This window comes from Saccostrea cucullata, unplaced genomic scaffold, assembly GCF_032062105.1.
Source record: "Saccostrea cucullata isolate Sc308-1 unplaced genomic scaffold, CSIRO_AGI_Scuc_v1 ctg15175, whole genome shotgun sequence".
NCBI lineage: Eukaryota > Metazoa > Mollusca > Bivalvia > Ostreida > Ostreidae > Saccostrea > Saccostrea cuccullata.
In genome coordinates, this window is record NW_026918725.1 from 1 (window position 1) to 15029 (window position 15029).

General features: G+C 33.0%; 1 long non-coding RNA gene across 2 annotated transcripts; it reads left to right on the plus strand.

Moving 5' to 3' along the window:
- Positions 1–7498: 7498 nt before the first annotated feature.
- LOC134269979 (uncharacterized) lies at positions 7499–15023 on the plus strand. 2 transcript variants are annotated; one of them, XR_009992700.1, is made up of 5 exons: positions 7499–7613; positions 7660–7976; positions 8235–8320; positions 9008–9116; positions 14870–15023. It is a non-coding gene; the product is annotated as an uncharacterized LOC134269979 (long non-coding RNA). The 2 variants fall into 2 exon arrangements; XR_009992697.1 differs by having other exon boundaries at positions 7499–7976.
- The last annotated feature ends 6 nt before the right edge of the window (positions 15024–15029 follow it).

A 15029-nucleotide genomic window follows, 5' to 3' on the forward strand; every position in this document is an offset into this window, starting at 1 on the left:
CATGTGTTTTGGCCTAGAAGTCCTTCAGGGCAGGCCTGCCCCTAAATAAAACTGTGATATTTTGATAGGTTGGGATGTAAAGAATAATTTAAAATAGGATTTTTTTAGGGGCACCCCTGCCCTAGGGTCGAAATTCACAAAAAAACGTACAAAAATTAAGGAAACCTGATTTTTATAATCCGCATAAAATTTATGCTATACAATTTTATAATCAGACTAGCTCAGTTGATATATGTGCTGACTTTTACATTGACGATGCTTTCTTTTTAAATTCGAGGGTTCGAATCCACCTGGTACCATACCTTTAAATTTTTCATTTTTCACCTTTTCAAAGACTATTTTATTTTTTTATAGACCTTTGCATTTACTTTAAATTATTTATCCTTTATGCATGCCCATTCTTGATATAAGGAACACTAAAGAGAGATCAGATCGTAACAATCCAATGTACAGTTGTCAGTCAGGCGGAACAATATAAGCACACTTTCTCCGAGGACAAGATGAATCACTCATGCACACACCGCTGTTATAGGCATTGCAATAATGGGATATAAGTATCTGGTTTTTTTTTCATAATATTTATTCCCTGTTTTAAGTAAATTCCTCTCTGCTCCTGCTTAATTATGGTAATCAAGCCTTTTTTTGGAATTTAATGATGAATGACTCCCTCTGAACTAGCTGTTTATATTTTTGTTTGGGTTCTATTCCAAACTTGCAATGATGGTAAAACTATTGATGTGTCAATCATGTCGTTTGATATATTCTGAGAGTGCCTATGTTTCTGTGCCTATTTATGCAAACAGGTTTTCTTTAGTATCTCGAGTACACATGTACTTGATCAGTCAGTTGCTACTGCTGATGTCATTTGAGCTACATTGACCTAGATTCCGTCTGTTAGTTTCTGTTCATAGTTTCTGATGAGAAACCCAGTGTCTTAATATGACGTCTATGAAAAAAAAGATGCATTTAGCTTCTTTTGATGCATATTGAGTTATATGCTACTGCCATGATTTCTTAAAATGATTACATCTATTGGACAGAGTTAATACATAATGCTTTGAGGAGCATCATACAGAAGCAATTTATACATAAACAGCATCTGCTTCTTTATTTGTAAGCCATCACATATTGCGTGTATTCTATTGTATTATGTATTTAAGCCATCGGTATCTTATCATATGTATCCTGTTGTATCGTGCGCGTATCTTGTAATTTGTGGATTTTCTCATTTATATGTCTTATCGCATGTGTATTCCATCTTTTCGGGCAATGCAGGAGCATACATCCTTTCGTATTGTATATTGCACGTCTTTTTTCTCATCATTCCATTCTTGCGGCATATCGTTTCATTTATCCTGTATAGAATAAGGAAGCAGGTGCTTTATAGCATATAGAGCTGTTTTGTTAGATGCATGAGTTATGATTTCCCCTTCCCCTTTTTTGTGGACACCCCTTCAGTCTCATCCTACCTGTCTGTCTGTGCATTTTCTAAGTTAGTTGTTTATATAATTATGAATACTTGCATGTTTATTTAAAAAATACAAAAAAAAAAAAAAAAAAAAAAAAAAATACAAAAAAAAAAAAAAAATTAAAAATACAAAAAAAGTATTAATTAGTTTTTTTGTTTTTACAGGTTCAACATGTTCAAGATAAGATTTTGTAGTTTGTTTTGTTTTTCAGGTTCATTGTTTTGTTTTTCAGGTTTATGACTAATTTTTGTAGTTTGTTTTGTTTTTCAGGTTTATTACTAATTTTTGTAGTTTGTTTTGTTTTTCAGGTTCATTGTTTTGTTTTTCAGGTTTATGACTTATTTTTGTAGTTTGTTTTGTTTCTCAGGTTTATGACTAATTTTTGTTGTTTGTTTTGTTTTTCAGGTTCATGACTAATTATTGTAGTTTGTTTTGTTTTTCAGGTTCAAGACTGATTATTGTTGTTTTGTTTTCAGGTTCATGACTAATTATTGTAGTTTGTTTTGTTTTTCAGGTTCAAGACTGATTATTGTTGTTTTGTTTTCAGGTTCATGACTAATTATTGTTGTTTGTTTTGTTTTTTGGGTTCAAGACTCAGATTATTGTTGTTTGTTTTGTTTTTCAGGTTCAATACAGCAGTTATTATATTTTCTCATAGGAATTGCAAGGAACTAATCTGCATGATTTTTTTTGTTTATCAGGTGCCATACAGAAATTAATGTATTTCCTCATTGAATTTGGAACTATATTTTTCAGAGATTGTCTTTTTTTTCTTTTCACGGTTCTGGAGACAGTAACTAATGTACCAGGGCATTGAATCCTTAGAAACTGGAACTTAAGTTTTCTTAGATTTTGTATTCCAGATTCAAGTCAGTAATTAATGTATTTCTTCTAAGAAACTAATTTGCATAGATTTTTTTGCTTTGTTTTGTTAAAGACAACTGATTAATGTATTTTCTCATAGCAGTAAGATTTAATAACAATAAATTTTCTAAGATTTGTTCCTGTTTTTAAGTTTCAAGACAGATTAACATGTATTTTCTCCTAGAAAATGAAACTAATTTGCCTAAATCATGTGTTTCATTTTTCAGGTTCAAGACAATAATTAATGTTTTGCTATTAGATGTTTTCAAAGATTATGTTTTTTTTCCATGTTGAAGATGGATAATTAATTTACTTTCAATATTGAAACACTTTTTTAAAGATTGTGTGTTTTGTCTTACAGGTTCAAGACAGAAATTATAATTTATTTTTCATTGATTTTGGAACTTACATTTTTTGAACTAATTTTATAGATTGTGTGTTTTTGTTTTTTAGCTTCAAGAGATATAATTTATGTATTTTCTCATAGATGTCGGAACTTATTTTCATAGATCGTGTCTTTTGTTTTCAGGTTCCAAGCAATATAACATACATATATTTTCTCTTAATAGTTTAGACACATTTTGTAATTGTATTTTTTTTCTAGGTTCAAAGCAGTAATACTGATCGATTTTCTCATTAAATTGGATTTAATTTTTATAGATTGTTTTGCTATTCAGGTTCAAGACAGTAACTACATAATGTTTTTTTTTCATCAAGAACTTAACAGACAAAACTAAAGATAGTAATTTTTTTTAGAGAAAGAATTCTCCTTAAACCAACAACACCCCCCTAAAAAAAATGTGCAGAGAAGCACCAATTGAAATTGTAAATGAATTGAATACTTCTAGGTATTGTTCTGTCTTGCAGGGCTTCTGCAGAAGTACAAAAACACATTAATCTAAACAAGCTTCAAAAATCTTGTACAAAATACTTTTAGAAAAATTAGATGTTTCAATTTGCTATTAGATTGTCAAATAGAACATTTTGATGGGAGTAAAATATAAGCCCAATTTTGTTGTACAGGTGTGAAGTATGGGGCTACAAAAACATTGATATCATAGAAAAGGTACACTTAAGACTTTAGAAATTTGTATTACAATTGTTAAGTGAAGTACTCCAAAAAATTTTGTGTATGGGGAAACTGGGCGGTATTCTAAAGTTTAATAATACGCACAAAGTTACGAATGATTACTTATTGGGCTAAATTTTTTACGTTACATGAGAGTACATTGACATACATAATTGCTTTCTGAAGATTTATTTGGGCACTCATGGTTGAAATGTATATTAAGAGATATCTTGATTTTGTGTGGTCTGTCTTATGTGTGGATGAATCAAAATTTCATTCAGTATTACATGGATAAAATCTTAATTATCATAATGAAAGAAATACTATTAGGTCAATTTTTTACAAGATTGGCATAATTATGAGCATAGATAAAAATATTTATGAATTGTATTAACAATTAATTTAAATTTTAAACTTGTAACCTCAAACTTCCAATTGACACTGGTAGATCTTTAAGAATATGTAATTTGATTAATTTGTAATAAAAATGCTTTAGGGATGAATTTCATTATGTAATGGAATGTCCATATTTTCATCATGTTGGAAACTTATTGATAAGAAGTGTTGTTCTCATGTTAATACTTATAATAAAGTTTAAGAAAAATTATGTCCATCACAATAAAATGTTGACTCACTGATAACGCTGTCTTTGTTTGCTAAGAATATATTGGCCTAGCTCAGCTTTCAGTAACTATTTTCTTATTTGCAAATTGACACTTGTAATTCTTCCTGACTTGACTTTGTAGTTTATATATATATATGTAAATCTGATCTTGTACTTCATAATTACCATTGTGACAAAATTAAGAATTAGCATTATCGTTATAATTAAACTGTTTATTATGATATACATATACAGATATCTGATCACATACTAAATTTATAATTTATATTGCACACATTATTTTTATGCACACATGATCTAAGATTATTGGAATGTATACTATATTTGACATTTGATTGGAATATAGCATAATAATTTGTACTCTGAATAAGCATTTTCTGTATGTTATATGAGTTTACTAAAAAATTGATATACCACTGAGTGGAGAAAATTATTACATATATAGGTGCCCTTGAAAGAAAACTGTAAATGTCGGCCACTGTTTAAACAAAGACAACCATCAAGGTCGAAGTGAATCTTGGATGTGTGATGTTATATTATGTTCAAATTATTATAATTTATCTAAGACATAATGCCATTACTGTGGAAGAAAAGGCAAAGAAAATGGAATATATTAGACGTGGAGATAAAGAACAGTACAAATAGATAATACGAATCAAGGGCAGATCAAGAGCCAACATGGACCTCCAAAACACCAGAGATGGGATCAGGTGTCATGGAGGAGTGAGCATCCCCTGTCCAAGAAGATAAAGCCATACCCAGTTTTTGCCAGTATGTTTCTGTCTAATAATAAGGAAGTTCTGAATACCTAGAACATGAAGTTTTTATGCAGTTAAATTTATCTTGCAAATTGACCTTTTCTGTAAAGTTAAAGGCAATCAATTAAGATATTATGATTAATATTAGAAATAAGATTCAAATTTTATCAATTTAATGATGCCTAGATGCACAATAGTATGTAAATTGTAAGTGGAATGTATTGTTAGTTATGTTCAAATTTAGCTATCTCAACTTCATAAGTAATACCAAAACTTCAATCTTAAATATTGCTATATATATTGAAATAGCTCCCTGCTAAAACTTCTGCATATGCAGTAATCCATCATTTCATGAATTATAAGAAAGAAGAATATATTTTAGATCCTGGAGGGACCCCAAGTCCAGGTGATGTCCAGAAAGTACTACATTCCGGAGGACAGAAGCCATTTAAACCAATCATGTCCAAATACATCTGCCTGATGATCAGTGCCAAAGGTACTACATTTTTACGGGAAAAGTTTTTAGATAATTACCATAGTCTTTGACAGTGCATAAGATACAGGACTGGTGTTGATTCAGACATAATTTGATCTGTACTGACACCCTTCTTATAGCTATATAAATCTTTATACAAGGAAACAGCCAATCAAAATGAACTTTGTCAATTGTAATCATATATGCAAAGAGACTACTGTATAGGGGTAAATAACTCGCGTTGTTAATATTCGCTATATTTACGGTGTTAATAAATCTGTGAATTCAAGAAACTGTGAACAAATTTTCAATAATCTCCATGTTTTATTTGGAAATTTGAGAAAAGACTACAATAGGTTGATATGCATATACATAATTGGCCATTTTAGTAATTACAAGTAGTACTTGTCATTTAATTATCACAGTTTACTTTAATTCAAATCAGCAGATAATAAATTGTGTTTGTCCTCAATCAAAACATATTGGTTTTTATCGACATTTTGGTTTTAAAAAAATCATTCAAATAAATATCAAACTTACTAAAGATGTTGAAGGATATTATTTCGTCGAACTACATAAGCACATTTATTTTTCGTTTTTAGTTTTTTGCCACGTTAATTGAATTGAAGATCCTGGGTGCACATGCACTCATCATAATAGCATCTATAGGAAAGTCATTTGACAAGAGTGAAGAACTTTTAATAACTGCACTTGTTTTAATTTATAATTATTATTAAATCTAACAATTTTATATTAACCTACCCTGTTCATGAAATAAAGACATAACGCTGATTGATGTCGTTTACATGTTGCTATGACCAGTATGGATTAAACAGATGTAGACAAGGGAAGCAACTTTTATTATGTAACATTAAGTCATGTCAGATGAGAGAAAAACGTGAAGAAATTAATCCCCTGTACAGTATTTTTATGACACATCTTTTTTTTCTGTATTCATAATCAAACTAGGAATATCATTATTTAGCAGAATTTCTGAATTTTTTTTGCAGGTGAAGTTGAAGCAGAACCTGTCAGTTTGTCAACATGTAAAAAGTATTTTGGGGTAAAATTCTACCAGTCAAAATTAATCACTAAAGGTGTATTTTTAATTCTATTTCAAATTTTTAAAAAAAATCTTTTATTTTATTTTTCATGAATTTTTGCTTTGGACAAGTCTATAGTCAACAGAGATGTGTTTTAAAACAGTATGGCAACATAGCAACATTAAGCTTTTATTGTAAATTTAATTATTACCCTGTATTGTGAAATTTTAACTACTAATGTTGAAAGGTTTTCACATTTTTAGCAAAAGGTCAATTATCCAACAATAGTTTTTTTTCATTATACCAATCGTTTAATTTGTAACAGAGATGGTGTTATAGGCTGTTTGTCAACATGTAATACCCACTTTAAAAGTTTGGTCAAGTTTGCTTTTTCAAAGTAAGTCAATCTCAGCCAGGTCAAGGTCAAAGGGTCAAGGATCTTCATTGTATTTTGGGTATAGGATGTCTGGTTATCAAACATTTCTTTAAAGCTGACATAAGGTGTATTTTTAGATTCTGATTTCAAATTTTTGTGAAGTTAAGAATAAGATCTTTCTACCAATCAATTGTAACATACCTGTCTTTTATCAACAGAGAGACAATTTTTTACCAATCACATACCTGTCTGGTTCAAAGAAAAAAAACCTGTATTCTACTGTTTTTTTTTTATTTTATCATTATAAATACCTGTCTGGTAACATTAGTTTATCAAATGTATACTGTTATCAACAGAGTTATACCTGTATTCTACCAAAATCACTTGTAACATACCTGTACTGGTTATCAACAGAGAGTTTGGACAATTATACCTAAAATTTAAAATTTTCACTTGTAAATTGTCTGGTACTCAACAAGAGTTCAAAATGTTGTATTCTACCAATCACTTGTAACAACCTGTCTGGTTATCAACAGAGAGTTAAACAAAAAATGGACAGTATTTCTACCAATCACTTGAAACATACCTGCCTGGTTATCAACAGAGAGTTTTGACACCTGTATTCTACCAATCACTTGTAACATACCTGTCTGGTTATCAACAGAGAGTTTGGACACCTGTATACCTGTATTCTACCAATCACTTGTAACATACCTGTCTGGTTATCAACAGAGAGTTTGGACACCTGTATACCTGTATTCTACCAATCACTTGTAACATACCTGTCTGGTTATCAACAGAGAACAGAGATCACTTGTAACATACCTGTCTGGTTATCAACAGAGAGTTTGGACACCTGTATACCTGTATTCTACCAATCACTTGTAACATACCTGTCTGGTTATCAACAGAGAGTTTGGACACCTGTATACCTGTATTTCTACCAATCACTTGTAACATACCTGTCTGGTTATCAACAGAGAGTTTGGACACCTGTATACCTGTATTCTACCAATCACTTGTAACATACCTGTCTGGTTATCAACAGAGAGTTTGGACACCTGTATACCTGTATTCTACCAATCACTTGTAACATACCTGTCTGGTTATCAACAGAGAGTTTGGACACCTGTATACCTGTATTCTACCAATCACTTGTAACATACCTGTCTGGTTATCAACAGAGAGTTTGGACACCTGTATACCTGTATTCTACCAATCACTTGTAACATACCTTAATTTGTACCTTTGGACGGACAGACCCGGAGGAAACCTATAGTCCCCTCTGGTTTCATTGGTAAGGGAATGATAATTCATTATTTACATGTCTACATTTTACCCATTTACACAGTTGAAAAGAAACATGCATTATAAATAAAACATAGCAACATATTGTAGCTTCCTTTTTAATTTTTGATCTGTTAATGATTTAATGGAAGCATACTCTTGAATTTTTATCATACAGCTAATATTATTGAGATTTATAGTATTTTCTTTGAGATTTATATTTAAAAAGTTATTGTTTCATTTTAAAGTAATTTTGTTGTTGTTTTAGATGATGGACCACTCTACTTCCTTTTACAACAGGTGCCCCTACAGATTCACAAAGTTCCAGTGTTGAGTTTCCATGACCCCTATTCAGTGAGTGCACAACTTTATGTATTCTACTTTCAAAATTTCTACTACTTGTAATACATTTTGGATTTGATTTTAAATATGCCCTATTTACAAATTCAGATTTTTTGTGTACAAGTATGATATTTAATTATGCCCCCCTTTGAAGAATGGAGGGCATATTGCTTTGCTGCTGTCTGTCGGTCGGTCTGTCTGTCGGTCCACTTAGTTTCCGTTCATTTTCTTTGCAACAGTTGCACATACTGAAATGAAATTTGGTATACAGACATATCACATGAATATCTAGATCAAATTATGTTTTGGATACGATCGCACTATTTTTGACAGAGTGATGCCCCTTTGACTTAGAAAATTTTTAATTATTTGTAGTTTCCGTTCATCAATTACTTCACAACTGTTGCACATATGGAAATCAAATTTGATATACAGATTTATCAGATAAATATCTTGTTCAAGTTCTGTTTTGGGTTCAATCACACCATTTTTGACAGAGTAATGCCCTTTTGGACCTAGAAAAGTTCCATTGGGGGGAGGGGGCATGAGTGTTTTACGAACATCTCTTGTTCTTTCAATATTACTTGGTCCTAAAATCAAATTTATACAGTATTTTAACAAACATTTAATTGTCTTCTTCTGTCATGTATAATTCAAAGTCACTAGGCAACATGAAAATTTCCATTTCTTGTTTTACAGTCCACAACAGAAAAAGGAATAAAGTTGACAGGACTTTCCACATTGTCTTTGGTAGCTGCAGCTTACAATAGAGCCAACTGCAGTAGACATAGCAATTGCTTCATCAAAGGTAAGTCTCCGGAGTAGTATTTGTAGCAATTTTAGCTCATAGTCTTGCATGGAAGCTAATCAGGTCTAAGGTAACTCTTCTCGGCACAGATTTCCTATGGCCTTGGTTCTTCCTGGAAACATGTGACTGCTGAATGGAGCCTTAGCAGTCTGTTTTCCAAGTCTGTCACATCTTTTTCATATTGGATATTTTACTTGAAAAGATGTTAACGGTTATCTAACAACAAAGCTTTATGATAAACGTGATGAATTTAACTTTTCAATCATCAATTTCCCTTACTTACACAGCAATATACCTTCATCACCTGCAAAAGGGTTTAAAATCTCTCAGTTTATTTGCTATGCAAATATGTACAATTTCCAAAACATTAACAGTAAATTATTGACAAGTTGCTGATAAAACAAGAATATCAGCAGTCTCATTTAAGTTATTTTGTAAGTTTTAAGGTTGATACAATGACATTAACTGTCATAACTTAAATAATACAGTGATAGGTTTGTCTAACAATTTTCCTGCTCTGCAGATATCCTCGGAGGTCCATGAGTCGTAACCTTTAAATGAGCTAATGTCCGATGTCAAAATAAATTTGAGATACTGTTTCCTTTCATAAGTCATACTTTAGTTGTAAATATTTTTTCTTTCAATTAAACTGATAGTTTTAAAAAAATTCATGCCTTTATTGATTGTCTACATCTCATTCAATGACCTATGTTTACCCAACGCCATTTTGAAACAAAGGTCCTAGGGTCGTGACCTTAGTGGAAATTACGTAATACAGACCCAAAAATTCCAAATCGGACATGTGACTTTTGTTGACTTTATATAAATAATGTGTGCCATAGCACCAACACACTTGAGATAGGACGTAAGAAAAAAATATCAAATGTTTTCTTTCTTAACATGTGCAGTATAGCGGATTTATGTTAAGAAAGGGGAATTTTTGTTTCTGGTTATATACTTTTGCCTACTTTTGTCCATATCATCTTCAGCAGCTTTAAAATATGACAAAATCAATCCAAATAATTTTTTCTGACAATGTAGTGCAGTAGGGGTCAAAATCTTGCAAGATATTCAAGAAAAATAAAAGGTGCACAACTCTAGGACCGTAACGAATTTAGGGCCTCCGATGATACATAAATAAGCTGGCTGAGGCTGTTGCAACCATTGTTTACAACATTGTCTGAGATGTTTATTGTGATGTCACAATGCTGCTGCACGCGCACTGACCCTCCAGTGAATATGTAGTATTTTGAACTGTTTGTGCTTGTATAGATTATATAAATAGGAAATATAGATAGACAATATTATACAATTATGGACTCTTTTGGTGTTGAATATGGTTTGTTATTGTTTAGGCAACATGGATATTTTTCTGGTGTAACAAACCATATTCAACACCAAAAGAGTCCATAATTGTTTTATTATATAGTCCGAATTTGAATAAATAAGACATTGAAGATTGAATAACGACACCACTTTCATTTACTAACGTCCGTCGTTTAAAAAAATGCCAAGATTATAGTTTGTCAACTCCGTGTTTTCTTTCCGAGTTTCACCTTGTAAGACGTCCAAATGTTTAAAAATAATCCTGAAATAAGTTTGTATAATATTTTTCCTGCTCAGATACGAAGCTCGCTGTGGCCGTTGCAACCATTGTTTACAACGTTGTTTAAAGTATTGATTATGAAGTCACAATGAAGCTGCACGCGCAATGACCCTCCGGTGAATACGGCCACAATTGTTTACAACGTTGTTTAAGGTTTTGATTGTGTCACAAACAGTGACCCTCCGGTGAATTAAAATCCAGTGAATATGTAGTGTTATGAACTGTTTGCGGTATAATTATATAGGGACTATAAATAGACTATATAATAATATGCGATATCTCCATATTGCAGCACTGTTAAGGAGAAATCAACAGGAAATAGATGTGCAAAACACGGGGCCTTTTCAAAACTGAATTTATTTTTATTAAACTGTTTTATTAGCACAGAACTTATTAAGTACTTATGGAAATAGCATAATATAATCCACTCTGTACTGTATGAAGTTTGGTACGTCCTGTCAATGAACAGTCACATGAAAAAGGCAAAGTTTGTGTACTGAATGCAAGTCAATAACAAATGTCAGTATCATAAGGGCATACCTCATAAATAGTTAAAATTAAAATTTCAAGCTAGTAATTATTTCAGCATACTTTGTACTTTCTGTTAAGGAAAATATTCTTTATTTATGTTCGAAAAATGGTTAAAATCTATCTAGTGTATGCCCTTGCAAAAGGCGATTTAATGCCAGGCATATCAATATTTAATATGCCTACCCTGTACACAAAAGCATGGCAGAATTAATTAAATCTATTCTCTTGATAGTATTTAATTATATAATCAAACTAAACATAGGCAATACACATTGGTATTAATAGCCTTTTTAAAACCTGTTAAAAATATTCTGTTTAATAATAAAATACATTTTTATGCTCCGCCAGGAATATGGCCGGGGCATATACTGTTTTTCATGTCCGTCTTCCGTCCTTCTGTCCTTCCATCCTTCTCTCCTTCCGTCACACTTTGCGTTTAGCTCTGACCCCACTTTTCTTAAATTAGTGTTTAGTTCAGTTTTAAGCATACCATTCAAGATGGCGTTATCAAACTTAACACGTTGATACAAACTTGTACGGATGATGCATCTCAGGATTAACACTACCAGACTTGCTTCAGATGCTGGATCTGACCAACATTTTTCAGATGAGTGACCAGGTTAAAGTTTTTGGAGCAGGTCCATTACTAAGGAACTATAAGCCCTACTTGTAACAAACTTGCATGGATGATGCATTTAGAGATGGACACTACCAGATTTGCTTTGAATGCTGGATCTAACCTAAATTTTTAGGTCACCTGAGTAAACTCAGGTGACCTATTGCTATCACTTTTCGTCCGTCGTCGTTCGTCGTCCGTCGTTCGTCGTGCGTCGTGCGTTAACATTTGAACATTTTCAGCTTCTTCTCTGAAACCACTGAACCAATTTCAACCAAATTTGGCACATAGCATCTATGGGTAAAGGGGGACAAAAATTGTGAATTTCATGGTCCCTGCCCCCCTGGGGCCTGGGGGGTGGGGCAAAAACCACTAAAATTAGTGCAATCTTTAAAAATCTTCTTCTTTACTCCTGGACATCAAGCAGTCAAACTGTTTGCATAATTGTAATCAGCATTGAGTCCTCTACCAAAATTGTGAAATTCATGGCCCTGGGGTCATGGGTTCTAGTGCTAGGGCGGGGCCAAATAAGTTTATAGTGAAAATGCATTATTTCTTTGAAAATCTTCTTCTCTGCTACTGGGTATTAAATAAACCTACTAAGTACATAGTTATGTTGAGCAAGAGTGCCTCTACCAAAATTGTGAATTTTATGGACCCAGGGTCAGGGGTTCTGGTGAAAGGGTGGGGCTCTATAGATTATAATTATAGTGAAATTACATGAATTGTTTGAAAATCTTCTTCTCTGCTCCTGGGTATTAAATAAACTAACTCAGTACATTGTTATGATGAGCAGGAGTGCCTCTACCAAAATTGTGAATTTTATGGCCCCAGGATCAGGGGTTCTGGTGTAGGGGGGGGGGGCTCTATAGATTATATAGTGAAAATACATGAATTCTTTGAAAATCTTCTTCTCTGCTCCTGGGTATTAAATAAACTAACTAAGTACATGATTATGATGAGCAAGAGTGCCTCTACCAAAATTGTTAACTTTTATGGCCCCAGGGTCAGGGGTTCTGGTGTCAGGGTGGGGCTTTATAGATTATATAGTGAAATTACATGAATTCTTTAAAAATCTTCTTCTCTGCTCCTGGGTATTAAATAAACTAACTAAGTACATAGTTATGATAAGCAAGAGTGCCTCTACAAAAATTGTGAATTTTATGGCCCCAGGGTCAGGGGTTCTGGTGTAAGGGGGGGGGGGTCTATAGATTATATAATGAAAATACATGAATTCTTTGAAAATCTTCTTCTCTGCTCCTGGGTATTAAATAAACTAACTAAGTACATAGTTCTGATAAGCAAGAGTGCCTCTACAAAAATTGTGAATTTTATGGCCCCAGGGTCAGGGGTTCTGGTGTTAGGGGGGGGTCTATAGATTATATAGTGAAAATACATGAATTCTTTGAAAATCTTCTTCTCTGCTCCTGGGTATTAAATAAATTAAATAAGTGCATAATTATGATGAGCTAGAGTGCTTTTACCAAGATTGTGAAATTTATGGCCCCAGGGTCGGGGTTCTGGTGTTAGGGCAGGGCTTTATAGATTATATAGTGAAAATACATGAATTCTTTGAAAATCTTCTTCTCTGCTCCTAGGAATGAAATAAACTAATTACAAAGTTATGATGAGCAAGAATACCTCTTCCAAAACTGGAATTTTATGGTCTTAGGGTCAGGGGTTCTAGTGATAGGGAGGGGCTCTATTGATTATATAGTGAAAATACATTGAATCTTTGAAAGTTTTCTTCTGGCTCCTTGGTATTAAGCAGATGAACTACTTATGTAGTTATGATGAGCAAGGGTACTAATCTTCCAGAATTGTGAATTTCAAGGCCCCAGGGTCAGGGGTACCATAAAGGAGGGGAGGGGGCTGTACTTATATACTGAAACTGGATGAATTGTTTGAAATATGCTCCTTGGTATTAATCAAATATTTTTGAAAAGCAAGGGTGCCTTTTCAAAAATTGTGCAATGTGTGGATCTAGGCCTAAGGGTCAGGGGTTCATGTGTGATTGGGGCATTACTGATTATGCTAAATATTACTGATTACTTGAAATGCATTTTTTGTTCCCCTACCCTGCCTATGGGTATTAAGTAAACAAACTAAGCAACTGCTAAGTGTATTGTTATGATGATCAATGGGACCTCTTTCAAAATTGTGAATGCCATAGCATCTGGATTAAAACATGAATCAAATTCAATCACTGGAAAGTTGTTGCGTAATGCTCAGGTGACCTATAAGGCCGGGGCGGCCCCCGCATGGGCCTCTTGTCATTCCGAAGTAATTATAAGCCCTATCTGAACCAAACTTGCCTGGATGATGCATCTAGGGATGGACACTACCAGACTTGCTTCGGATGCTGGATCTGAGCTATATTTTCATTCCCAAGTAACTATAAGCCCTACCTGAACAAACTTGCTTGGTGATGCATCTAGGGATGCTGCTAGACTTCGGATGCTGGATCTGACCTATATTTTCCAAACAAGCAATTCAGCTGTATCACTATTCAAGATATTATGATCAAATGTTATACACATACAAATTTTCATGTTGCTTTACTAATATATCCTCAGCGGGGCATTCCTGTCCCATGGACATATTTCTAGTTAAATTTTCATTGTAAATAAATTCTTCAATCTGCCTAAATGAAGTATGTCATTTTTACCAAAATAACATCAGGTAAAAATGATGTCTTGTTGACAAGTTCATCATGATCAATGATTTGTTTATAACCAGCTGTGTGGGATTTAATGAGCAACTTTAATAAGTTTTATTGTTGTTTATTATGCTAATACAGTTTAAAGTTGCAAATAATTTTATTTTCTGGTATTATGAGGAATACATTTTTTTGTGTGAATTGTCACAGTAAACTTTTCCTGTATAAATAAGGCCCCTTTTTTCGGCCTTATCAATGCTGCGATTTTCCCATTCTTTTAGAGTCAAAGAAGTGATGCAATTCTTTAAGGTTTTCATTCATATGTCCTAAATGTTTTTCAGATGCACCAGATGCAGCGGCACTGTCTCCATCACTGGTGAAATGGGATATGACTAGTGGAGGGTCATCACTTTGTAACTTGCCATAACAATTAGCAGCCTTGTTGTCATCTAATCCCTTTAATTCTCATCTCCAATGGTGGTCTACGGTGGAATGGTTGCA